Genomic DNA, 17982 nt, shown 5'->3' on the forward strand with positions numbered 1-17982 from the left:
CAGCGAATAAGAAGTTCCTAGTCAATCCGGGGGAGAAAAGGGAGGACACACGCGCTCGCTATAAATGAATATTGCGGACCAAACATTCCGGGTGCGATCATACCAGCACTAATGCACCGGATCCCATCAGAACTCCGCAGTTAAGCGTGCTTGGGCGAGAGTAGTACTAAGATGGGTGACCTCCTGGGAAGTCCTCGTGTTGCACCCCTGAAGACATCATTTTTTTTTTCCCCTTAAAAATCCACTTACGGCTCAAAAGTTTGTATTTTTTGTTTTAAATCTTTAAAAACTCATTTATTTCGTTTTCCTTGAGGGGTTAATACCGTGGTCACTAACAAGCAGCGAATAAGAAGTTCCTAGTCAATCCGGGGGAGAAAAGGGAGGACACACGCGCGTGCTATAAATGAATATTGCGGACCAAACATTCCGGGTGCGATCATACCAGCACTAATGCACCGGATCCCATCAGAACTCCGCAGTTAAGCGTGCTTGGGCGAGAGTAGTACTAGGATGGGTGACCTCCTGGGAAGTGCTCGTGTTGCACCCCTGAAAAGATCATTTTTTTTTTCCCTTTAAAAATCCACTTACGGCTCAAAAGTTTGTATTTTTTGTTTTAAATCTTTAAAAACTCATTTATTTCGTTTTCCTTGAGGGGTTAATACCGTGGTCACTAACAAGCAGCGAATAAGAAGTTCCTAGTCAATCCGGGGGAGAAAAGGGAGGACACACGCGCGCGCTATAAATGAATATTGCGGACCAAACATTCCGGGTGCGATCATACCAGCACTAATGCACCGGATCCCATCAGAACTCCGCAGTTAAGCGTGCTTGGGCGAGAGTAGTACTAGGATGGGTGACCTCCTGGGAAGTCCTCGTGTTGCACCCCTGAAAACATCATTTTTTTTTTCCCTTTAAAAATCCACTTACGGCTCAAAAGTTTGTATTTTTTGTTTTAAATCTTTAAAAACTCATTTATTTCGTTTTCCTTGAGGGGTTAATACCGTGGCCACTAACAAGCAGCGAATAAGAAGTTCCTAGTCAATCCGGGGGAGAAAAGGGAGGACACACGCGCTCGCTATAAATGAATATTGCGGACCAAACATTCCGGGTGCGATCATACCAGCACTAATGCACCGGATCCCATCAGAACTCCGCAGTTAAGCGTGCTTGGGCGAGAGTAGTACTAGGATGGGTGACCTCCTGGGAAGTCCTCGTGTTGCACCCCTGAAAACATCATTTTTTTTTTCCCTTTAAAAATCCACTTACGGCTCAAAAGTTTGTATTTTTTGTTTTAAATCTTTAAAAACTCATTTATTTCGTTTTCCTTGAGGGGTTAATACCGTGGATACTAACAAGCAGAGAATAAGAAGTTCCTAGTCAATCCGGGGGAGAAAAGGGAGGACACACGCGCTCGCTATAAATGAATATTGCGGACCAAACATTCCGGGTGCGATCATACCAGCACTAATGCACCGGATCCCATCAGAACTGCGCAGTTAAGCGTGCTTGGGCGAGAGTAGTACTAGGATGGGTGACCTCCTGGGAAGTGCTCGTGTTGCACCCCTGAAAAGATCATTTTTTTTTTCCCTTTAAAAATCCACTTACGGCTCAAAAGTTTGTATTTTTTGTTTTAAATCTTTAAAAACTCATTTATTTCGTTTTCCTTGAGGGGTTAATACCGTGGTCACTAACAAGCAGCGAATAAGAAGTTTCTAGTCAATCCGGGGAAGAAAAGGGAGGACACACGCGCCCGCTAAAAATGAATATTGCGGACCAAACATTCCCGGTGCGATCATACCAGCACTAATGCACCGGATCCCATCATAACTCCGCAGTTAAGCGTGCTTGGGCGAGAGTAGTACTAGGATGGGTGACCTCCTGGGAAGTCCTCGTGTTGCACCCCTGAAAACATCATTTTTTTTTTCCCTTTAAAAATCCACTTACGGCTCAAAAGTTTGTATTTTTTGTTTTAAATCTTTAAAAACTCATTTATTTCGTTTTCCTTGAGGGGTTAATACCGTGGTCACTAACAAGTAGCGAATAAGAAGTTCCTAGTCAATCCGGGGGAGAAAAGGGAGGACGCACGCGCTCGCTATAAATGAATATTGCGGACCAAACATTCCGGGTGCGATCATACCAGCACTAATGCACCGGATCCCATCAGAACTCCGCAGTTAAGCGTGCTTGGGCGAGAGTAGTACTAGGATGGGTGACCTCCTGGGAAGTCCTCGTGTTGCACCCCTGAAAACATCATTTTTTTTTCCCTTTAAAAATCCACTTACGGCTCAAAAGTTTGTATTTTTTGTTTTAATTCTTTAAAAACTCATTTATTTCGTTTTCCTTGAGGGGTTAATACCGTGGTCACTAACAAGCAGCGAATAAGAAGTTCCTAGTCAATCCGGGGAAGAAAAGGGAGGACACACGCGCTCGCTATAAATGAATATTGCGGACCAAACATTCCGGGTGCGATCATACCAGCACTAATGCACCGGATCCCATCAGAACTCCGCAGTAAAGCGTGCTTGGGCGAGAGTAGTACTAGGATGGGTGACCTCCTGGGAAGTCCTCGTGTTGCACCCCTGAAAACATCATTTTTTTTTTTCCCTTTAAAAATCCACTTACGGCTCAAAAGTTTGTATTTTTTGTTTTAAATCTTTAAAAACTCATTTATTTCGTTTTCCTTGAGGGGTTAATACCGTGGCCACTAACAAGCAGCGAATAAGAAGTTCCTAGTCAATCCGGGGGAGAAAAGGGAGGACACACGCGCTCGCTATAAATGAATATTGCGGACCAAACATTCCGGGTGCGATCATACCAGCACTAATGCACCGGATCCCATCAGAACTCCGCAGTTAAGCGTGCTTGGGCGAGAGTAGTACTAGGATGGGTGACCTCCTGGGAAGTCCTCGTGTTGCACCCCTGAAAACATCATTTTTTTTTTCCCTTTAAAAATCCACTTACGGCTCAAAAGTTTGTATTTCTTGTTTTAAATCTTTAAAAACTCATTTATTTCGTTTTCCTTGAGGGGTTAATACCGTGGATACTAACAAGCAGAGAATAAGAAGTTCCTAGTCAATCCGGGGGAGAAAAGGGAGGACACACGCGCTCGCTATAAATGAATATTGCGGACCAAACATTCCGGGTGCGATCATACCAGCACTAATGCACCGGATCCCATCAGAACTGCGCAGTTAAGCGTGCTTGGGCGAGAGTAGTACTAGGATGGGTGACCTCCTGGGAAGTGCTCGTGTTGCACCCCTGAAAAGATCATTTTTTTTTTCCCTTTAAAAATCCACTTACGGCTCAAAAGTTTGTATTTTTTGTTTTAAATCTTTAAAAACTCATTTATTTCGTTTTCCTTGAGGGGTTAATACCGTGGTCACTAACAAGCAGCGAATAAGAAGTTCCTAGTCAATCCGGGGAAGAAAAGGGAGGACACACGCGCCCGCTAAAAATGAATATTGCGGACCAAACATTCCGGGTGCGATCATACCAGCACTAATGCACCGGATCCCATCAGAACTCCGCAGTTAAGCGTGCTTGGGCGAGAGTAGTACTAGGATGGGTGACCTCCTGGGAAGTCCTCGTGTTGCACCCCTGAAAACATCATTTTTTTTTTTCCCTTTAAAAATCCACTTACGGCTCAAAAGTTTGTATTTTTTGTTTTAAATCTTTAAAAACTCATTTATTTCGTTTTCCTTGAGGGGTTAATACCGTGGTCACTAACAAGTAGCGAATAAGAAGTTCCTAGTCAATCCGGGGGAGAAAAGGGAGGACGCACGCGCTCGCTATAAATGAATATTGCGGACCAAACATTCCGGGTGCGATCATACCAGCACTAATGCACCGGATCCCATCAGAACTCCGCAGTTAAGCGTGCTTGGGCGAGAGTAGTACTAGGATGGGTGACCTCCTGGGAAGTCCTCGTGTTGCACCCCTGAAAACATCATTTTTTTTTTCCCTTTAAAAATCCACTTACGGCTCAAAAGTTTGTATTTTTTGTTTTAATTCTTTAAAAACTCATTTATTTCGTTTTCCTTGAGGGGTTAATACCGTGGTCACTAACAAGCAGCGAATAAGAAGTTCCTAGTCAATCCGGGGAAGAAAAGGGAGGACACACGCGCTCGCTATAAATGAATATTGCGGACCAAACATTCCGGGTGCGATCATACCAGCACTAATGCACCGGATCCCATCAGAACTCCGCAGTAAAGCGTGCTTGGGCGAGAGTAGTACTAGGATGGGTGACCTCCTGGGAAGTCCTCGTGTTGCACCCCTGAAAACATCATTTTTTTTTTTCCCTTTAAAAATCCACTTACGGCTCAAAAGTTTGTATTTTTTGTTTTAAATCTTTAAAAACTCATTTATTTCGTTTTCCTTGAGGGGTTAATACCGTGGTCACTAACAAGCAGCGAATAAGAAGTTCCTAGTCAATCCGGGGGAGAAAAGGGAGGACACACGCGCTCGCTATAAATGAATATTGCGGACCAAACATTCCGGGTGCGATCATACCAGCACTAATGCACCGGATCCCATCAGAACTCCGCAGTTAAGCGTGCTTGGGCGAGAGTAGTACTAGGATGGGTGACCTCCTGGGAAGTCCTCGTGTTGCACCCCTGAAAACATCATTTTTTTTTTCCCTTTAAAAATCCACTTACGGCTCAAAAGTTTGTATTTTTTGTTTTAAATCTTTAAAAACTCATTTATTTCGTTTTCCTTGAGGGGTTAATACCGTGGTCACTAACAAGCAGCGAATAAGAAGTTCCTAGTCAATCCGGGGAAGAAAAGGGAGGACAGACGCGCTCGCTATAAATGAATATTGCGGACCAAACATTCCGGGTGCGATCATACCAGCACTAATGCACCGGATCCCATCAGAACTCCGCAGTTAAGCGGGCTTGGGCGAGAGTAGTACTAGGATGGGTGACCTCCTGGGATGTCCTCGTGTTGCACCCCTGAAAACATCATATTTTTTTTTCCCTTTAAAAATCCACTTACGGCTCAAAAGTTTGTATTTTTTGTTTTAAATCTTTAAAAACTCATTTATTTCGTTTTCCTTGAGGGGTTAATACCGTGGTCACTAACAAGCAGCGAATAAGAAGTTCCTAGTCAATCCGGGGAAGAAAAGGGAGGACACACGCGCTCGCTATAAATGAATATTGCGGACCAAACATTCCGGGTGCGATCATACCAGCACTAATGCACCGGATCCCATCAGAACTCCGCAGTAAAGCGTGCTTGGGCGAGAGTAGTACTAGGATGGGTGACCTCCTGGGAAGTCCTCGTGTTGCACCCCTGAAAACATCATTTTTTTTTTTCCCTTTAAAAATCCACTTACGGCTCAAAAGTTTGTATTTTTTGTTTTAAATCTTTAAAAACTCATTTATTTCGTTTTCCTTGAGGGGTTAATACCGTGGTCACTAACAAGCAGCGAATAAGAAGTTCCTAGTCAATCCGGGGGAGAAAAGGGAGGACACACGCGCGCGCTATAAATGAATATTGCGGACCAAACATTCCGGGTGCGATCATACCAGCACTAATGCACCGGATCCCATCAGAACTCCGCAGTTAAGCGTGCTTGGGCGAGAGTAGTACTAGGATGGGTGACCTCCTGGGAAGTCCTCGTGTTGCACCCCTGAAAACATCATTTTTTTTTTCCCTTTAAAAATCCACTTACGGCTCAAAAGTTTGTATTTTTTGTTTTAAATCTTTAAAAACTCATTTATTTCGTTTTCCTTGAGGGGTTAATACCGTGGTCACTAACAAGCAGCGAATAAGAAGTTCCTAGTCAATCCGGGGGAGAAAAGGGAGGACACACGCGCGCGCTATAAATGAATATTGCGGACCAAACATTCCGGGTGCGATCATACCAGCACTAATGCACCGGATCCCATCAGAACTCCGCAGTTAAGCGTGCTTGGGCGAGAGTAGTACTAGGATGGGTGACCTCCTGGGAAGTCCTCGTGTTGCACCCCTGAAAACATCATTTTTTTTTTTCCCTTTAAAAATCCACTTACGGCTCAAAAGTTTGTATTTTTTGTTTTAAATCTTTAAAAATTCATTTATTTCGTTTTCCTTGAGGGGTTAATACCGTGGCCACTAACAAGCAGCGAATAAGAAGTTCCTAGTCAATCCGGGGGAGAAAAGGGAGGACACACGCGCTCGCTATAAATGAATATTGCGGACCAAACATTCCGGGTGCGATCATACCAGCACTAATGCACCGGATCCCATCAGAACTCCGCAGTTAAGCGTGCTTGGGCGAGAGTAGTACTAGGATGGGTGACCTCCTGGGAAGTCCTCGTGTTGCACCCCTGAAAACATCATTTTTTTTTTCCCTTTAAAAATCCACTTACGGCTCAAAAGTTTGTATTTTTTGTTTTAAATCTTTAAAAACTCATTTATTTCGTTTTCCTTGAGGGGTTAATACCGTGGATACTAACAAGCAGCGAATAAGAAGTTCCTAGTCAATCCGGGGGAGAAAAGGGAGGACACACGCGCTCGCTATAAATGAATATTGCGGACCAAACATTCCGGGTGCGATCATACCAGCACTAATGCACCGGATCCCATCAGAACTCCGCAGTTAAGCGTGCTTGGGCGAGAGTAGTACTAGGATGGGTGACCTCCTGGGAAGTGCTCGTGTTGCACCCCTGAAAACATCATTTTTTTTTTCCCTTTAAAAATCCACTTACGGCTCAAAAGTTTGAATTTTTTGTTTTAAATCTTTAAAAACTCATTTATTTCGTTTTCCTTGAGGGGTTAATACCGTGGTCACTAACAAGCAGCGACTAAGAAGTTCCTAGTCAATCCGGGGGAGAAAAGGGAGGACACACGCGCTCGCTATAAATGAATATTGCGGACCAAACATTCCGGGTGCGATTATACAAGCACTAATGCACCGGATCCCATCAGAACTCCGCAGTTAAGCGTGCTTGGGCGAGAGTAGTACTAGGATGGGTGACCTCCTGGGAAGTCCTCGTGTTGCACCCCTGAAAACATCATTTTTTTTTTCCCTTTAATAATCAACTTACGGCTCAAAAGTTTGTATTTTTTGTTTTAAATCTTTAAAAACTCATTTATTTCGTTTTCCTTGAGGGGTTAATACCGTGGCCACTAACAAGCAGCGAATAAGAAGTTCCTAGTCAATCCGGGGGAGAAAAGGGAGGACACACGCGCTCGCTATAAATGAATATTGCGGACCAAACATTCCGGGTGCGATCATACCAGCACTAATCCACCGGATCCCATCAGAACTCCGCAGTTAAGCGTGCTTGGGCGAGAGTAGTACTAGGATGGGTGACCTCCTGGGAAGTCCTCGTGTTACACCCCTGAAAACATCATTTTTTTTTTCCCTTTAAAAATCCACTTACGGCTCAAAAGTTTGTATTTTTTGTTTTAAATCTTTAAAAACTCATTTATTTCGTTTTCCTTGAGGGGTTAATACCGTGGTCACTAACAAGCAGCGAATAAGAAGTTCCTAGTCAATCCGGGGGAGAAAAGGGAGGACACACGCGCTCGCTATAAATGAATATTGCGGAACAAACATTCCGGGTGCGATCATACCAGCCCTAATGCACCGGATCCCATCAGAACTCCGCAGTTAAGCGTGCTTGGGCGAGAGTAGTACTAGGATGGGTGACCTCCTGGGAAGTCCTCGTGTTGCACCCCTGAAAACATCATTTTTTTTTTCCCTTTAAAAATCCACTTACGGCTCAAAAGTTTGTATTTTTTGTTTTAAATCTTTAAAAACTCATTTATTTCGTTTTCCTTGAGGGGTTAATACCGTGGTCACTAACAAGCAGCGAATAAGAAGTTCCTAGTCAATCCGGGGGAGAAAAGGGAGGACACACGCGCGCGCTATAAATGAATATTGCGGACCAAACATTCCGGGTGCGATCATACCAGCACTAATGCACCGGATCCCATCAGAACTCCGCAGTTAAGCGTGCTTGGGCGAGAGTAGTACTAGGATGGGTGACCTCCTGGGAAGTCCTCGTGTTGCACCACTGAAAACATCATTTTTTTTTCCCTTTAAAAATCCACTTACGGCTCAAAAGTTTGTATTTTTTGTTTTAAATCTTTAAAAACTCATTTATTTCGTTTTCCTTGAGGGGTTAATACCGTGGTCACTAACAAGCAGCGAATAAGAAGTTCCTAGTCAATCCGGGGAAGAAAAGGGAGGACACACGCGCTCGCTATAAATGAATATTGCGGACCAAACATTCCGGGTGCGATCATACCAGCACTAATGCACCGGATCCCATCAGAACTCCGCAGTTAAGCGTGCTTGGGCGAGAGTAGTACTAGGATGGGTGACCTCCTGGGAAGTCCTCGTGTTGCACCCCTGAAAACATCATATTTTTTTTTCCCTTTAAAAATCCACTTACGGCTCAAAAGTTTGTATTTTTTGTTTTAAATCTTTAAAAACTCATTTATTTCGTTTTCCTTGAGGGGTTAATACCGTGGTCACTAACAAGCAGCGAATAAGAAGTTCCTAGTCAATCCGGGGGAGAAAAGGGAGGACACACGCGCTCGCTATAAATGAATATTGCGGACCAAACATTCCGGGTGCGATCATACCAGCACTAATGCACCGGATCCCATCAGAACTCCGCAGTTAAGCGTGCTTGGGCGAGAGTAGTACTAGGATGGGTGACCTCCTGGGAAGTCCTCGTGTTGCACCCCTGAAAACATCATTTTTTTTTTCCCTTTAAAAATCCACTTACGGCTCAAAAGTTTGTATTTTTTGTTTTAAATCTTTAAAAACTCATTTATTTCGTTTTCCTTGAGGGGTTAATACCGTGGTCACTAACAAGCAGCGAATAAGAAGTTCCTAGTCAATCCGGGGGAGAAAAGGGAGGACACACGCGCGCGCTATAAATGAATATTGCGGACCAAACATTCCGGGTGCGATCATACCAGCACTAATGCACCGGATCCCATCAGAACTCCGCAGTTAAGCGTGCTTGGGCGAGAGTAGTACTAGGATGGGTGACCTCCTGGGAAGTCCTCGTGTTGCACCCCTGAAAACATCATTTTTTTTTTCCCTTTAAAAATCCACTTACGGCTCAAAAGTTTGTATTTTTTGTTTTAAATCTTTAAAAACTCATTTATTTCGTTTTCCTTGAGGGGTTAATACCGTGGCCACTAACAAGCAGCGAATAAGAAGTTCCTAGTCAATCCGGGGGAGAAAAGGGAGGACACACGCGCTCGCTATAAATGAATATTGCGGACCAAACATTCCGGGTGCGATCATACCAGCACTAATGCACCGGATCCCATCAGAACTCCGCAGTTAAGCGTGCTTGGGCGAGAGTAGTACTAGGATGGGTGACCTCCTGGGAAGTCCTCGTGTTGCACCCCTGAAAACATCATTTTTTTTTTCCCTTTAAAAATCCACTTACGGCTCAAAAGTTTGTATTTTTTGTTTTAAATCTTTAAAAACTCATTTATTTCGTTTTCCTTGAGGGGTTAATACCGTGGATACTAACAAGCAGCGAATAAGAAGTTCCTAGTCAATCCGGGGGAGAAAAGGGAGGACACACGCGCTCGCTATAAATGAATATTGCGGGACAAACATTCCGGGTGCGATCATACCAGCACTAATGCACCGGATCCCATCAGAACTCCGCAGTTAAGCGTGCTTGGGCGAGAGTAGTACTAGGATGGGTGACCTCCTGGGAAGTGCTCGTGTTGCACCCCTGAAAAGATCATTTTTTTTTTTCCTTTAAAAATCCACTTACGGCTCAAAAGTTTGAATTTTTTGTTTTAAATCTTTAAAAACTCATTTATTTCGTTTTCCTTGAGGGGTTAATACCGTGGTCACTAACAAGCAGCGAATAAGAAGTTCCTAGTCAATCCGGGGAAGAAAAGGGAGGACACACGCGCTCGCTATAAATGAATATTGCGGACCAAACATTCCGGGTGCGATCATACCAGCACTAATGCACCGGATCCCATCAGAACTCCGCAGTTAAGCGTGCTTGGGCGAGAGTAGTACTAGGATGGGTGACCTCCTGGGAAGTCCTCGTGTTGCACCCCTGAAAACATCATTTTTTTTTTCCCTTTAAAAATCCACTTACGGCTCAAAAGTTTGTATTTTTTGTTTTAAATCTTTAAAAACTCATTTATTTCGTTTTCCTTGAGGGGTTAATACCGTGGTCACTAACAAGCAGCGAATAAGAAGTTCCTAGTCAATCCGGGGGAGAAAAGGGAGGACACACGCGCTCGCTATAAATGAATATTGCGGACCAAACATTCCGGGTGCGATCATACCAGCACTAATGCACCGGATCCCATCAGAACTCCGCAGTTAAGCGTGCTTGGGCGAGAGTAGTACTAGGATGGGTGACCTCCTGGGAAGTCCTCGGGTTGCACCCCTGAAAACATCATTTTTTTTTTCCCTTTAAAAATCTACTTACGGCTCAAAAGTTTGTATTTTTTGTTTTAAATCTTTTAAAACTTATTTATTTCGTTTTCCTTGAGGGGTTAATACCGTGGTCACTAACAAGCAGCGAATAAGAAGTTCCTAGTCAATCCGGGGGAGAAAAGGGAGGACACACGCGCTCGCTATAAATGAATATTGCGGGACAGACATTCCGGGTGCGATCATACCAGCACTAATGCACCGGATCCCATCAGAACTCCGCAGTTAAGCGTGCTTGGGCGAGAGTAGTACTAGGATGGGTGACCTCCTGGGAAGTCCTCGTGTTGCACCCCTGAAAACATCATTTTTTTTTTTCCTTTAAAAATCCACTTACGGCTCAAAAGTTTGAATTTTTTGTTTTAAATCTTTAAAAACTCATTTATTTCGTTTTCCTTGAGGGGTTAATACCGTGGTCACTAACAAGCAGCGAATAAGAAGTTACTAGTAAATCCGGGGAAGAAAAGGGAGGACACACGCGCTCGCTATAAATGAATATTGCGGACCAAACATTCCGGGTGCGATCATACCAGCACTAATGCACCGGATCCCATCAGAACTCCGCAGTTAAGCGTGCTTGGGCGAGAGTAGTACTAGGATGGGTGACCTCCTGGGAAGTCCTCGTGTTGCACCCCTGAAAACATCATTTTTTTTTTCCCTTTAAAAATCCACTTACGGCTCAAAAGTTTGTATTTTTTGTTTTAAATCTTTAAAAACTCATTTATTTCGTTTTCCTTGAGGGGTTAATACCGTGGCCACTAACAAGCAGCGAATAAGAAGTTCCTAGTCAATCCGGGGGAGAAAAGGGAGGACACACGCGCTCGCTATAAATGAATATTGCGGACCAAACATTCCGGGTGCGATCATACCAGCACTAATGCACCGGATCCCATCAGAACTCCGCAGTTAAGCGTGCTTGGGCGAGAGTAGTACTAGGATGGGTGACCTCCTGGGAAGTCCTCGTGTTGCACCCCTGAAAACATCATTTTTTTTTTCCCTTTAAAAATCCACTTACGGCTCAAAAGTTTGTATTTTTTGTTTTAAATCTTTAAAAACTCATTTATTTCGTTTTCCTTGAGGGGTTAATACCGTGGATACTAACAAGCAGCGAATAAGAAGTTCCTAGTCAATCCGGGGGAGAAAAGGGAGGACACACGCGCTCGCTATAAATGAATATTGCGGGACAAACATTCCGGGTGCGATCATACCAGCACTAATGCACCGGATCCCATCAGAACTCCGCAGTTAAGCGTGCTTGGGCGAGAGTAGTACTAGGATGGGTGACCTCCTGGGAAGTGCTCGTGTTGCACCCCTGAAAAGATCATTTTTTTTTTTCCTTTAAAAATCTACTTACGGCTCAAAAGTTTGAATTTTTTGTTTTAAATCTTTAAAAACTCATTTATTTCGTTTTCCTTGAGGGGTTAATACCGTGGTCACTAACAAGCAGCGAATAAGAAGTTCCTAGTCAATCCGGGGAAGAAAAGGGAGGACACACGCGCTCGCTATAAATGAATATTGCGGACCAAACATTCCGGGTGCGATCATACCAGCACTAATGCACCGGATCCCATCAGAACTCCGCAGTTAAGCGTGCTTTGGCGAGAGTAGTACTAGGATGGGTGACCTCCTGGGAAGTCCTCGTGTTGCACCCCTGAAAACATCATTTTTTTTTTCCCTTTAAAAATCCACTTACGGCTCAAAAGTTTGTATTTTTTGTTTTAAATCTTTAAAAACTCATTTATTTCGTTTTCCTTGAGGGGTTAATACCGTGGTCACTAACAAGCAGCGAATAAGAAGTTCCTAGTCAATCCGGGGGAGAAAAGGGAGGACACACGCGCTCGCTATAAATGAATATTGCGGACCAAACATTCCGGGTGCGATCATACCATCACTAATGCACCGGATCCCATCAGAACTCCGCAGTTAAGCGTGCTTGGGCGAGAGTAGTACTAGGATGGGTGACCTCCTGGGAAGTCCTCGTGTTGCACCCCTGAAAACATCATTTTTTTTTTCCCTTTAAAAATCCACTTACGGCTCAAAAGTTTGTATTTTTTGTTTTAAATCTTTAAAAACTCATTTATTTCGTTTTCCTTGAGGGGTTAATACCGTGGTCACTAACAAGCAGCGAATAAGAAGTTCCTAGTCAATCCGGGGGAGAAAAGGGAGGACACACGCGCTCGCTATAAATGAATATTGCGGGACAGACATTCCGGGTGCGATCATACCAGCACTAATGCACCGGATCCCATCAGAACTCCGCAGTTAAGCGTGCTTGGGCGAGAGTAGTACTAGGATGGGTGACCTCCTGGGAAGTGCTCGTGTTGCACCCCTGAAAAGATCATTTTTTTTTTTCCTTTAAAAATCCACTTACGGCTCAAAAGTTTGAATTTTTTGTTTTAAATCTTTAAAAACTCATTTATTTCGTTTTCCTTGAGGGCTTAATACCGTGGTCACTAACAAGCAGCGAATAAGAAGTTCCTAGTCAATCCGGGGAAGAAAAGGGAGGACACACGCGCTCGCTATAAATGAATATTGCGGACCAAACATTCCGGGTGCGATCATACCAGCACTAATGCACCGGATCCCATCAGAACTCCGCAGTTAAGCGTGCTTGGGCGAGAGTAGTACTAGGATGGGTGACCTCCTGGGAAGTCCTCGTGTTGCACCCCTGAAAACATCATTTTTTTTTTTCCCTTTAAAAATCCACTTACGGCTCAAAAGTTTGTATTTTTTGTTTTAAATCTTTAAAAACTCATTTATTTCGTTTTCCTTGAGGGGTTAATACCGTGGTCACTAACAAGCAGCGAATAAGAAGTTCCTAGTCAATCCGGGGAAGAAAAGGGAGGACACACGCGCTCGCTATAAATGAATATTGCGGACCAAACATTCCGGGTGCGATCATACCAGCACTAATGCACCGGATCCCATCAGAACTCCGCAGTTAAGCGTGCTTGGGCGAGAGTAGTACTAGGATGGGTGACCTCCTGGGAAGTCCTCGTGTTGCACCCCTGAAAACATCATTTTTTTTTTCCCTTTAAAAATCCACTTACGGCTCAAAAGTTTGTATTTTTTGTTTTAAATCTTTAAAAACTCATTTATTTCGTTTTCCTTGAGGGGTTAATACCGTGGTCACTAACAAGCAGCGAATAAGAAGTTCCTAGTCAATCCGGGGGAGAAAAGGGAGGACACACGCGCTCGCTATAAATGAATATTGCGGACCAAACATTCCGGGTGCGATCATACCAGCACTAATGCACCGGATCCCATCAGAACTCCGCAGTTAAGCGTGCTTGGGCGAGAGTAGTACTAGGATGGGTGACCTCCTGGGAAGTCCTCGGGTTGCACCCCTGAAAACATCATTTTTTTTTTCCCTTTAAAAATCTACTTACGGCTCAAAAGTTTGTATTTTTTGTTTTAAATCTTTTAAAACTTATTTATTTCGTTTTCCTTGAGGGGTTAATACCGTGGTCACTAACAAGCAGCGAATAAGAAGTTCCTAGTCAATCCGGGGGAGAAAAGGGAGGACACACGCGCTCGCTATAAATGAATATTGCGGGACAGACATTCCGGGTGCGATCATACCAGCACTAATGCACCGGATCCCATCAGAACTCCGCAGTTAAGCGTGCTTGGGCGAGAGTAGTACTAGGATGGGTGACCTCCTGGGAAGTCCTCGTGTTGCACCCCTGAAAACATCATTTTTTTTTTTCCTTTAAAAATCCACTTACGGCTCAAAAGTTTGAATTTTTTGTTTTAAATCTTTAAAAACTCATTTATTTCGTTTTCCTTGAGGGGTTAATACCGTGGTCACTAACAAGCAGCGAATAAGAAGTTACTAGTAAATCCGGGGAAGAAAAGGGAGGACACACGCGCTCGCTATAAATGAATATTGCGGACCAAACATTCCGGGTGCGATCATACCAGCACTAATGCACCGGATCCCATCAGAACTCCGCAGTTAAGCGTGCTTGGGCGAGAGTAGTACTAGGATGGGTGACCTCCTGGGAAGTCCTCGTGTTGCACCCCTGAAAACATCATTTTTTTTTTCCCTTTAAAAATCCACTTACGGCTCAAAAGTTTGTATTTTTTGTTTTAAATCTTTAAAAACTCATTTATTTCGTTTTCCTTGAGGGGTTAATACCGTGGCCACTAACAAGCAGCGAATAAGAAGTTCCTAGTCAATCCGGGGGAGAAAAGGGAGGACACACGCGCTCGCTATAAATGAATATTGCGGACCAAACATTCCGGGTGCGATCATACCAGCACTAATGCACCGGATCCCATCAGAACTCCGCAGTTAAGCGTGCTTGGGCGAGAGTAGTACTAGGATGGGTGACCTCCTGGGAAGTCCTCGTGTTGCACCCCTGAAAACATCATTTTTTTTTTCCCTTTAAAAATCCACTTACGGCTCAAAAGTTTGTATTTTTTGTTTTAAATCTTTAAAAACTCATTTATTTCGTTTTCCTTGAGGGGTTAATACCGTGGATACTAACAAGCAGCGAATAAGAAGTTCCTAGTCAATCCGGGGGAGAAAAGGGAGGACACACGCGCTCGCTATAAATGAATATTGCGGGACAAACATTCCGGGTGCGATCATACCAGCACTAATGCACCGGATCCCATCAGAACTCCGCAGTTAAGCGTGCTTGGGCGAGAGTAGTACTAGGATGGGTGACCTCCTGGGAAGTGCTCGTGTTGCACCCCTGAAAAGATCATTTTTTTTTTTCCTTTAAAAATCTACTTACGGCTCAAAAGTTTGAATTTTTTGTTTTAAATCTTTAAAAACTCATTTATTTCGTTTTCCTTGAGGGGTTAATACCGTGGTCACTAACAAGCAGCGAATAAGAAGTTCCTAGTCAATCCGGGGAAGAAAAGGGAGGACACACGCGCTCGCTATAAATGAATATTGCGGACCAAACATTCCGGGTGCGATCATACCAGCACTAATGCACCGGATCCCATCAGAACTCCGCAGTTAAGCGTGCTTTGGCGAGAGTAGTACTAGGATGGGTGACCTCCTGGGAAGTCCTCGTGTTGCACCCCTGAAAACATCATTTTTTTTTTCCCTTTAAAAATCCACTTACGGCTCAAAAGTTTGTATTTTTTGTTTTAAATCTTTAAAAACTCATTTATTTCGTTTTCCTTGAGGGGTTAATACCGTGGTCACTAACAAGCAGCGAATAAGAAGTTCCTAGTCAATCCGGGGGAGAAAAGGGAGGACACACGCGCTCGCTATAAATGAATATTGCGGACCAAACATTCCGGGTGCGATCATACCAGCACTAATGCACCGGATCCCATCAGAACTCCGCAGTTAAGCGTGCTTGGGCGAGAGTAGTACTAGGATGGGTGACCTCCTGGGAAGTCCTCGTGTTGCACCCCTGAAAACATCATTTTTTTTTTCCCTTTAAAAATCCACTTACGGCTCAAAAGTTTGTATTTTTTGTTTTAAATCTTTAAAAACTCATTTATTTCGTTTTCCTTGAGGGGTTAATACCGTGGTCACTAACAAGCAGCGAATAAGAAGTTCCTAGTCAATCCGGGGGAGAAAAGGGAGGACACACGCGCTCGCTATAAATGAATATTGCGGGACAGACATTCCGGGTGCGATCATACCAGCACTAATGCACCGGATCCCATCAGAACTCCGCAGTTAAGCGTGCTTGGGCGAGAGTAGTACTAGGATGGGTGACCTCCTGGGAAGTGCTCGTGTTGCACCCCTGAAAAGATCATTTTTTTTTTTCCTTTAAAAATCCACTTACGGCTCAAAAGTTTGAATTTTTTGTTTTAAATCTTTAAAAACTCATTTATTTCGTTTTCCTTGAGGGCTTAATACCGTGGTCACTAACAAGCAGCGAATAAGAAGTTCCTAGTCAATCCGGGGAAGAAAAGGGAGGACACACGCGCTCGCTATAAATGAATATTGCGGACCAAACATTCCGGGTGCGATCATACCAGCACTAATGCACCGGATCCCATCAGAACTCCGCAGTTAAGCGTGCTTGGGCGAGAGTAGTACTAGGATGGGTGACCTCCTGGGAAGTCCTCGTGTTGCACCCCTGAAAACATCATTTTTTTTTTTCCCTTTAAAAATCCACTTACGGCTCAAAAGTTTGTATTTTTTGTTTTAAATCTTTAAAAACTCATTTATTTCGTTTTCCTTGAGGGGTTAATACCGTGGTCACTAACAAGCAGCGAATAAGAAGTTCCTAGTCAATCCGGGGGAGAAAAGGGAGGACACACGCGCTCGCTATAAATGAATATTGCGGACCAAACATTCCGGGTGCGATCATACCAGCACTAATGCACCGGATCCCATCAGAACTCCGCAGTTAAGCGTGCTTGGGCGAGAGTAGTACTAGGATGGGTGACCTCCTGGGAAGTCCTCGTGTTGCACCCCTGAAAACATCATTTTTTTTTTCCCTTTAAAAATCTACTTACGGCTCAAAAGTTTGTATTTTTTGTTTTAAATCTTTAAAAACTCATTTATTTCGTTTTCCTTGAGGGGTTAATACCGTGGTCACTAACAAGCAGCGAATAAGAAGTTCCTAGTCAATCCGGGGGAGAAAAGGGAGGACACACGCGCTCGCTATAAATGAATATTGCGGGACAGACATTCCGGGTGCGATCATACCAGCACTAATGCACCGGATCCCATCAGAACTCCGCAGTTAAGCGTGCTTGGGCGAGAGTAGTACTAGGATGGGTGACCTCCTAGGAAGTCCTCGTGTTGCACCCCTGAAAACATCATTTTTTTTTTTCCTTTAAAAATCCACTTACGGCTCAAAAGTTTGAATTTTTTGTTTTAAATCTTTAAAAACTCATTTATTTCGTTTTCCTTGAGGGGTTAATACCGTGGTCACTAACAAGCAGCGAATAAGAAGTTCCTAGTAAATCCGGGGAAGAAAAGGGAGGACACACGCGCTCGCTATAAATGAATATTGCGGACCAAACATTCCGGGTGCGATCATACCAGCACTAATGCACCGGATCCCATCAGAACTCCGCAGTTAAGCGTGCTTGGGCGAGAGTAGTACTAGGATGGGTGACCTCCTGGGAAGTCCTCGTGTTGCACCCCTGAAAACATCATTTTTTTTTCCCTTTAAAAATCCACTTACGGCTCAAAAGTTTGTATTTTTTGTTTTAAATCTTTAAAAACTCATTTATTTCGTTTTCCTTGAGGGGTTAATACCGTGGCCACTAACAAGCAGCGAATAAGAAGTTCCTAGTCAATCCGGGGGAGAAAAGGGAGGACACACGCGCTCGCTATAAATGAATATTGCGGACCAAACATTCCGGGTGCGATCATACCAGCACTAATGCACCGGATCCCATCAGAACTCCGCAGTTAAGCGTGCTTGGGCGAGAGTAGTACTGGGATGGGTGACCTCCTGGGAAGTCCTCGTGTTGCACCCCTGAAAACATCATTTTTTTTTCCCTTTAAAAATCCACTTACGGCTCAAAAGTTTGTATTTTTTGTTTTAAATCTTTAAAAACTCATTTATTTCGTTTTCCTTGAGGGGTTAATACCGTGGATACTAACAAGCAGCGAATAA

At 43.8% G+C, this 17982-nt stretch overlaps 53 non-coding genes across 53 annotated transcripts; all 53 read left to right on the top strand.

The window, feature by feature from the left end:
- The first annotated feature begins 89 nt into the window (after positions 1-89).
- Positions 90-208, top strand: LOC133826137 (5S ribosomal RNA). The gene has a single exon (XR_009888869.1). It is a non-coding gene; the product is annotated as a 5S ribosomal RNA (ribosomal RNA).
- Positions 209-428: 220 nt separating this feature from the next.
- LOC133826233 (5S ribosomal RNA) lies at positions 429-547 on the top strand. The gene has a single exon (XR_009888962.1). It is a non-coding gene; the product is annotated as a 5S ribosomal RNA (ribosomal RNA).
- Positions 548-767: 220 nt separating this feature from the next.
- On the top strand, positions 768-886 carry LOC133825944 (5S ribosomal RNA). Its single transcript, XR_009888685.1, has one exon. It is a non-coding gene; the product is annotated as a 5S ribosomal RNA (ribosomal RNA).
- Positions 887-1106: 220 nt separating this feature from the next.
- LOC133825946 (5S ribosomal RNA) lies at positions 1107-1225 on the top strand. The gene has a single exon (XR_009888687.1). It is a non-coding gene; the product is annotated as a 5S ribosomal RNA (ribosomal RNA).
- Positions 1226-1445: 220 nt separating this feature from the next.
- Positions 1446-1564, top strand: LOC133826990 (5S ribosomal RNA). The gene has a single exon (XR_009889694.1). It is a non-coding gene; the product is annotated as a 5S ribosomal RNA (ribosomal RNA).
- A 220-nt stretch (positions 1565-1784) lies between these two features.
- Positions 1785-1903, top strand: LOC133827189 (5S ribosomal RNA). Its single transcript, XR_009889886.1, has one exon. It is a non-coding gene; the product is annotated as a 5S ribosomal RNA (ribosomal RNA).
- Positions 1904-2123: 220 nt separating this feature from the next.
- LOC133825947 (5S ribosomal RNA) lies at positions 2124-2242 on the top strand. Its single transcript, XR_009888688.1, has one exon. It is a non-coding gene; the product is annotated as a 5S ribosomal RNA (ribosomal RNA).
- Positions 2243-2461: 219 nt separating this feature from the next.
- LOC133826303 (5S ribosomal RNA) lies at positions 2462-2580 on the top strand. The gene has a single exon (XR_009889028.1). It is a non-coding gene; the product is annotated as a 5S ribosomal RNA (ribosomal RNA).
- Positions 2581-2801: 221 nt separating this feature from the next.
- LOC133825948 (5S ribosomal RNA) lies at positions 2802-2920 on the top strand. Its single transcript, XR_009888689.1, has one exon. It is a non-coding gene; the product is annotated as a 5S ribosomal RNA (ribosomal RNA).
- Positions 2921-3140: 220 nt separating this feature from the next.
- On the top strand, positions 3141-3259 carry LOC133826991 (5S ribosomal RNA). Its single transcript, XR_009889695.1, has one exon. It is a non-coding gene; the product is annotated as a 5S ribosomal RNA (ribosomal RNA).
- Positions 3260-3479: 220 nt separating this feature from the next.
- On the top strand, positions 3480-3598 carry LOC133825949 (5S ribosomal RNA). Its single transcript, XR_009888690.1, has one exon. It is a non-coding gene; the product is annotated as a 5S ribosomal RNA (ribosomal RNA).
- A 221-nt stretch (positions 3599-3819) lies between these two features.
- On the top strand, positions 3820-3938 carry LOC133825950 (5S ribosomal RNA). Its single transcript, XR_009888691.1, has one exon. It is a non-coding gene; the product is annotated as a 5S ribosomal RNA (ribosomal RNA).
- Positions 3939-4158: 220 nt separating this feature from the next.
- On the top strand, positions 4159-4277 carry LOC133826304 (5S ribosomal RNA). The gene has a single exon (XR_009889029.1). It is a non-coding gene; the product is annotated as a 5S ribosomal RNA (ribosomal RNA).
- A 221-nt stretch (positions 4278-4498) lies between these two features.
- On the top strand, positions 4499-4617 carry LOC133825952 (5S ribosomal RNA). Its single transcript, XR_009888693.1, has one exon. It is a non-coding gene; the product is annotated as a 5S ribosomal RNA (ribosomal RNA).
- Positions 4618-4837: 220 nt separating this feature from the next.
- LOC133827053 (5S ribosomal RNA) lies at positions 4838-4956 on the top strand. The gene has a single exon (XR_009889755.1). It is a non-coding gene; the product is annotated as a 5S ribosomal RNA (ribosomal RNA).
- A 221-nt stretch (positions 4957-5177) lies between these two features.
- On the top strand, positions 5178-5296 carry LOC133826305 (5S ribosomal RNA). The gene has a single exon (XR_009889030.1). It is a non-coding gene; the product is annotated as a 5S ribosomal RNA (ribosomal RNA).
- A 221-nt stretch (positions 5297-5517) lies between these two features.
- On the top strand, positions 5518-5636 carry LOC133825953 (5S ribosomal RNA). Its single transcript, XR_009888694.1, has one exon. It is a non-coding gene; the product is annotated as a 5S ribosomal RNA (ribosomal RNA).
- Positions 5637-5856: 220 nt separating this feature from the next.
- LOC133825954 (5S ribosomal RNA) lies at positions 5857-5975 on the top strand. Its single transcript, XR_009888695.1, has one exon. It is a non-coding gene; the product is annotated as a 5S ribosomal RNA (ribosomal RNA).
- A 221-nt stretch (positions 5976-6196) lies between these two features.
- LOC133825955 (5S ribosomal RNA) lies at positions 6197-6315 on the top strand. Its single transcript, XR_009888696.1, has one exon. It is a non-coding gene; the product is annotated as a 5S ribosomal RNA (ribosomal RNA).
- Positions 6316-6535: 220 nt separating this feature from the next.
- On the top strand, positions 6536-6654 carry LOC133826234 (5S ribosomal RNA). The gene has a single exon (XR_009888963.1). It is a non-coding gene; the product is annotated as a 5S ribosomal RNA (ribosomal RNA).
- Positions 6655-6874: 220 nt separating this feature from the next.
- Positions 6875-6993, top strand: LOC133826868 (5S ribosomal RNA). The gene has a single exon (XR_009889575.1). It is a non-coding gene; the product is annotated as a 5S ribosomal RNA (ribosomal RNA).
- Positions 6994-7213: 220 nt separating this feature from the next.
- LOC133826719 (5S ribosomal RNA) lies at positions 7214-7332 on the top strand. Its single transcript, XR_009889431.1, has one exon. It is a non-coding gene; the product is annotated as a 5S ribosomal RNA (ribosomal RNA).
- Positions 7333-7552: 220 nt separating this feature from the next.
- Positions 7553-7671, top strand: LOC133826543 (5S ribosomal RNA). The gene has a single exon (XR_009889260.1). It is a non-coding gene; the product is annotated as a 5S ribosomal RNA (ribosomal RNA).
- Positions 7672-7891: 220 nt separating this feature from the next.
- On the top strand, positions 7892-8010 carry LOC133826445 (5S ribosomal RNA). The gene has a single exon (XR_009889165.1). It is a non-coding gene; the product is annotated as a 5S ribosomal RNA (ribosomal RNA).
- A 219-nt stretch (positions 8011-8229) lies between these two features.
- On the top strand, positions 8230-8348 carry LOC133825956 (5S ribosomal RNA). Its single transcript, XR_009888697.1, has one exon. It is a non-coding gene; the product is annotated as a 5S ribosomal RNA (ribosomal RNA).
- A 221-nt stretch (positions 8349-8569) lies between these two features.
- Positions 8570-8688, top strand: LOC133825957 (5S ribosomal RNA). Its single transcript, XR_009888698.1, has one exon. It is a non-coding gene; the product is annotated as a 5S ribosomal RNA (ribosomal RNA).
- Positions 8689-8908: 220 nt separating this feature from the next.
- On the top strand, positions 8909-9027 carry LOC133825958 (5S ribosomal RNA). Its single transcript, XR_009888699.1, has one exon. It is a non-coding gene; the product is annotated as a 5S ribosomal RNA (ribosomal RNA).
- A 220-nt stretch (positions 9028-9247) lies between these two features.
- Positions 9248-9366, top strand: LOC133825959 (5S ribosomal RNA). Its single transcript, XR_009888700.1, has one exon. It is a non-coding gene; the product is annotated as a 5S ribosomal RNA (ribosomal RNA).
- A 220-nt stretch (positions 9367-9586) lies between these two features.
- On the top strand, positions 9587-9705 carry LOC133826235 (5S ribosomal RNA). The gene has a single exon (XR_009888964.1). It is a non-coding gene; the product is annotated as a 5S ribosomal RNA (ribosomal RNA).
- A 220-nt stretch (positions 9706-9925) lies between these two features.
- LOC133825960 (5S ribosomal RNA) lies at positions 9926-10044 on the top strand. Its single transcript, XR_009888701.1, has one exon. It is a non-coding gene; the product is annotated as a 5S ribosomal RNA (ribosomal RNA).
- Positions 10045-10264: 220 nt separating this feature from the next.
- On the top strand, positions 10265-10383 carry LOC133826367 (5S ribosomal RNA). The gene has a single exon (XR_009889090.1). It is a non-coding gene; the product is annotated as a 5S ribosomal RNA (ribosomal RNA).
- A 220-nt stretch (positions 10384-10603) lies between these two features.
- LOC133825961 (5S ribosomal RNA) lies at positions 10604-10722 on the top strand. Its single transcript, XR_009888702.1, has one exon. It is a non-coding gene; the product is annotated as a 5S ribosomal RNA (ribosomal RNA).
- A 220-nt stretch (positions 10723-10942) lies between these two features.
- On the top strand, positions 10943-11061 carry LOC133825963 (5S ribosomal RNA). Its single transcript, XR_009888704.1, has one exon. It is a non-coding gene; the product is annotated as a 5S ribosomal RNA (ribosomal RNA).
- A 220-nt stretch (positions 11062-11281) lies between these two features.
- On the top strand, positions 11282-11400 carry LOC133825964 (5S ribosomal RNA). The gene has a single exon (XR_009888705.1). It is a non-coding gene; the product is annotated as a 5S ribosomal RNA (ribosomal RNA).
- A 220-nt stretch (positions 11401-11620) lies between these two features.
- On the top strand, positions 11621-11739 carry LOC133826236 (5S ribosomal RNA). Its single transcript, XR_009888965.1, has one exon. It is a non-coding gene; the product is annotated as a 5S ribosomal RNA (ribosomal RNA).
- Positions 11740-11959: 220 nt separating this feature from the next.
- Positions 11960-12078, top strand: LOC133826655 (5S ribosomal RNA). The gene has a single exon (XR_009889368.1). It is a non-coding gene; the product is annotated as a 5S ribosomal RNA (ribosomal RNA).
- A 220-nt stretch (positions 12079-12298) lies between these two features.
- LOC133826649 (5S ribosomal RNA) lies at positions 12299-12417 on the top strand. The gene has a single exon (XR_009889362.1). It is a non-coding gene; the product is annotated as a 5S ribosomal RNA (ribosomal RNA).
- A 220-nt stretch (positions 12418-12637) lies between these two features.
- LOC133826237 (5S ribosomal RNA) lies at positions 12638-12756 on the top strand. Its single transcript, XR_009888966.1, has one exon. It is a non-coding gene; the product is annotated as a 5S ribosomal RNA (ribosomal RNA).
- A 220-nt stretch (positions 12757-12976) lies between these two features.
- LOC133825965 (5S ribosomal RNA) lies at positions 12977-13095 on the top strand. The gene has a single exon (XR_009888706.1). It is a non-coding gene; the product is annotated as a 5S ribosomal RNA (ribosomal RNA).
- A 221-nt stretch (positions 13096-13316) lies between these two features.
- LOC133825966 (5S ribosomal RNA) lies at positions 13317-13435 on the top strand. Its single transcript, XR_009888707.1, has one exon. It is a non-coding gene; the product is annotated as a 5S ribosomal RNA (ribosomal RNA).
- A 220-nt stretch (positions 13436-13655) lies between these two features.
- LOC133826368 (5S ribosomal RNA) lies at positions 13656-13774 on the top strand. Its single transcript, XR_009889091.1, has one exon. It is a non-coding gene; the product is annotated as a 5S ribosomal RNA (ribosomal RNA).
- A 220-nt stretch (positions 13775-13994) lies between these two features.
- On the top strand, positions 13995-14113 carry LOC133825967 (5S ribosomal RNA). Its single transcript, XR_009888708.1, has one exon. It is a non-coding gene; the product is annotated as a 5S ribosomal RNA (ribosomal RNA).
- A 220-nt stretch (positions 14114-14333) lies between these two features.
- On the top strand, positions 14334-14452 carry LOC133825968 (5S ribosomal RNA). Its single transcript, XR_009888709.1, has one exon. It is a non-coding gene; the product is annotated as a 5S ribosomal RNA (ribosomal RNA).
- A 220-nt stretch (positions 14453-14672) lies between these two features.
- On the top strand, positions 14673-14791 carry LOC133825969 (5S ribosomal RNA). The gene has a single exon (XR_009888710.1). It is a non-coding gene; the product is annotated as a 5S ribosomal RNA (ribosomal RNA).
- Positions 14792-15011: 220 nt separating this feature from the next.
- LOC133826238 (5S ribosomal RNA) lies at positions 15012-15130 on the top strand. Its single transcript, XR_009888967.1, has one exon. It is a non-coding gene; the product is annotated as a 5S ribosomal RNA (ribosomal RNA).
- Positions 15131-15350: 220 nt separating this feature from the next.
- LOC133826656 (5S ribosomal RNA) lies at positions 15351-15469 on the top strand. The gene has a single exon (XR_009889369.1). It is a non-coding gene; the product is annotated as a 5S ribosomal RNA (ribosomal RNA).
- Positions 15470-15689: 220 nt separating this feature from the next.
- LOC133825970 (5S ribosomal RNA) lies at positions 15690-15808 on the top strand. Its single transcript, XR_009888711.1, has one exon. It is a non-coding gene; the product is annotated as a 5S ribosomal RNA (ribosomal RNA).
- Positions 15809-16028: 220 nt separating this feature from the next.
- Positions 16029-16147, top strand: LOC133826239 (5S ribosomal RNA). Its single transcript, XR_009888968.1, has one exon. It is a non-coding gene; the product is annotated as a 5S ribosomal RNA (ribosomal RNA).
- Positions 16148-16367: 220 nt separating this feature from the next.
- LOC133825971 (5S ribosomal RNA) lies at positions 16368-16486 on the top strand. Its single transcript, XR_009888712.1, has one exon. It is a non-coding gene; the product is annotated as a 5S ribosomal RNA (ribosomal RNA).
- A 221-nt stretch (positions 16487-16707) lies between these two features.
- LOC133825972 (5S ribosomal RNA) lies at positions 16708-16826 on the top strand. The gene has a single exon (XR_009888713.1). It is a non-coding gene; the product is annotated as a 5S ribosomal RNA (ribosomal RNA).
- A 220-nt stretch (positions 16827-17046) lies between these two features.
- On the top strand, positions 17047-17165 carry LOC133826309 (5S ribosomal RNA). Its single transcript, XR_009889034.1, has one exon. It is a non-coding gene; the product is annotated as a 5S ribosomal RNA (ribosomal RNA).
- A 220-nt stretch (positions 17166-17385) lies between these two features.
- LOC133825975 (5S ribosomal RNA) lies at positions 17386-17504 on the top strand. Its single transcript, XR_009888715.1, has one exon. It is a non-coding gene; the product is annotated as a 5S ribosomal RNA (ribosomal RNA).
- A 219-nt stretch (positions 17505-17723) lies between these two features.
- LOC133826084 (5S ribosomal RNA) lies at positions 17724-17842 on the top strand. The gene has a single exon (XR_009888818.1). It is a non-coding gene; the product is annotated as a 5S ribosomal RNA (ribosomal RNA).
- The last annotated feature ends 140 nt before the right edge of the window (positions 17843-17982 follow it).

This window comes from Humulus lupulus, chromosome 3 (assembly GCF_963169125.1).
Source record: "Humulus lupulus chromosome 3, drHumLupu1.1, whole genome shotgun sequence".
In the NCBI taxonomy this organism is placed as follows: Eukaryota; Viridiplantae; Streptophyta; class Magnoliopsida; order Rosales; family Cannabaceae; genus Humulus; species Humulus lupulus.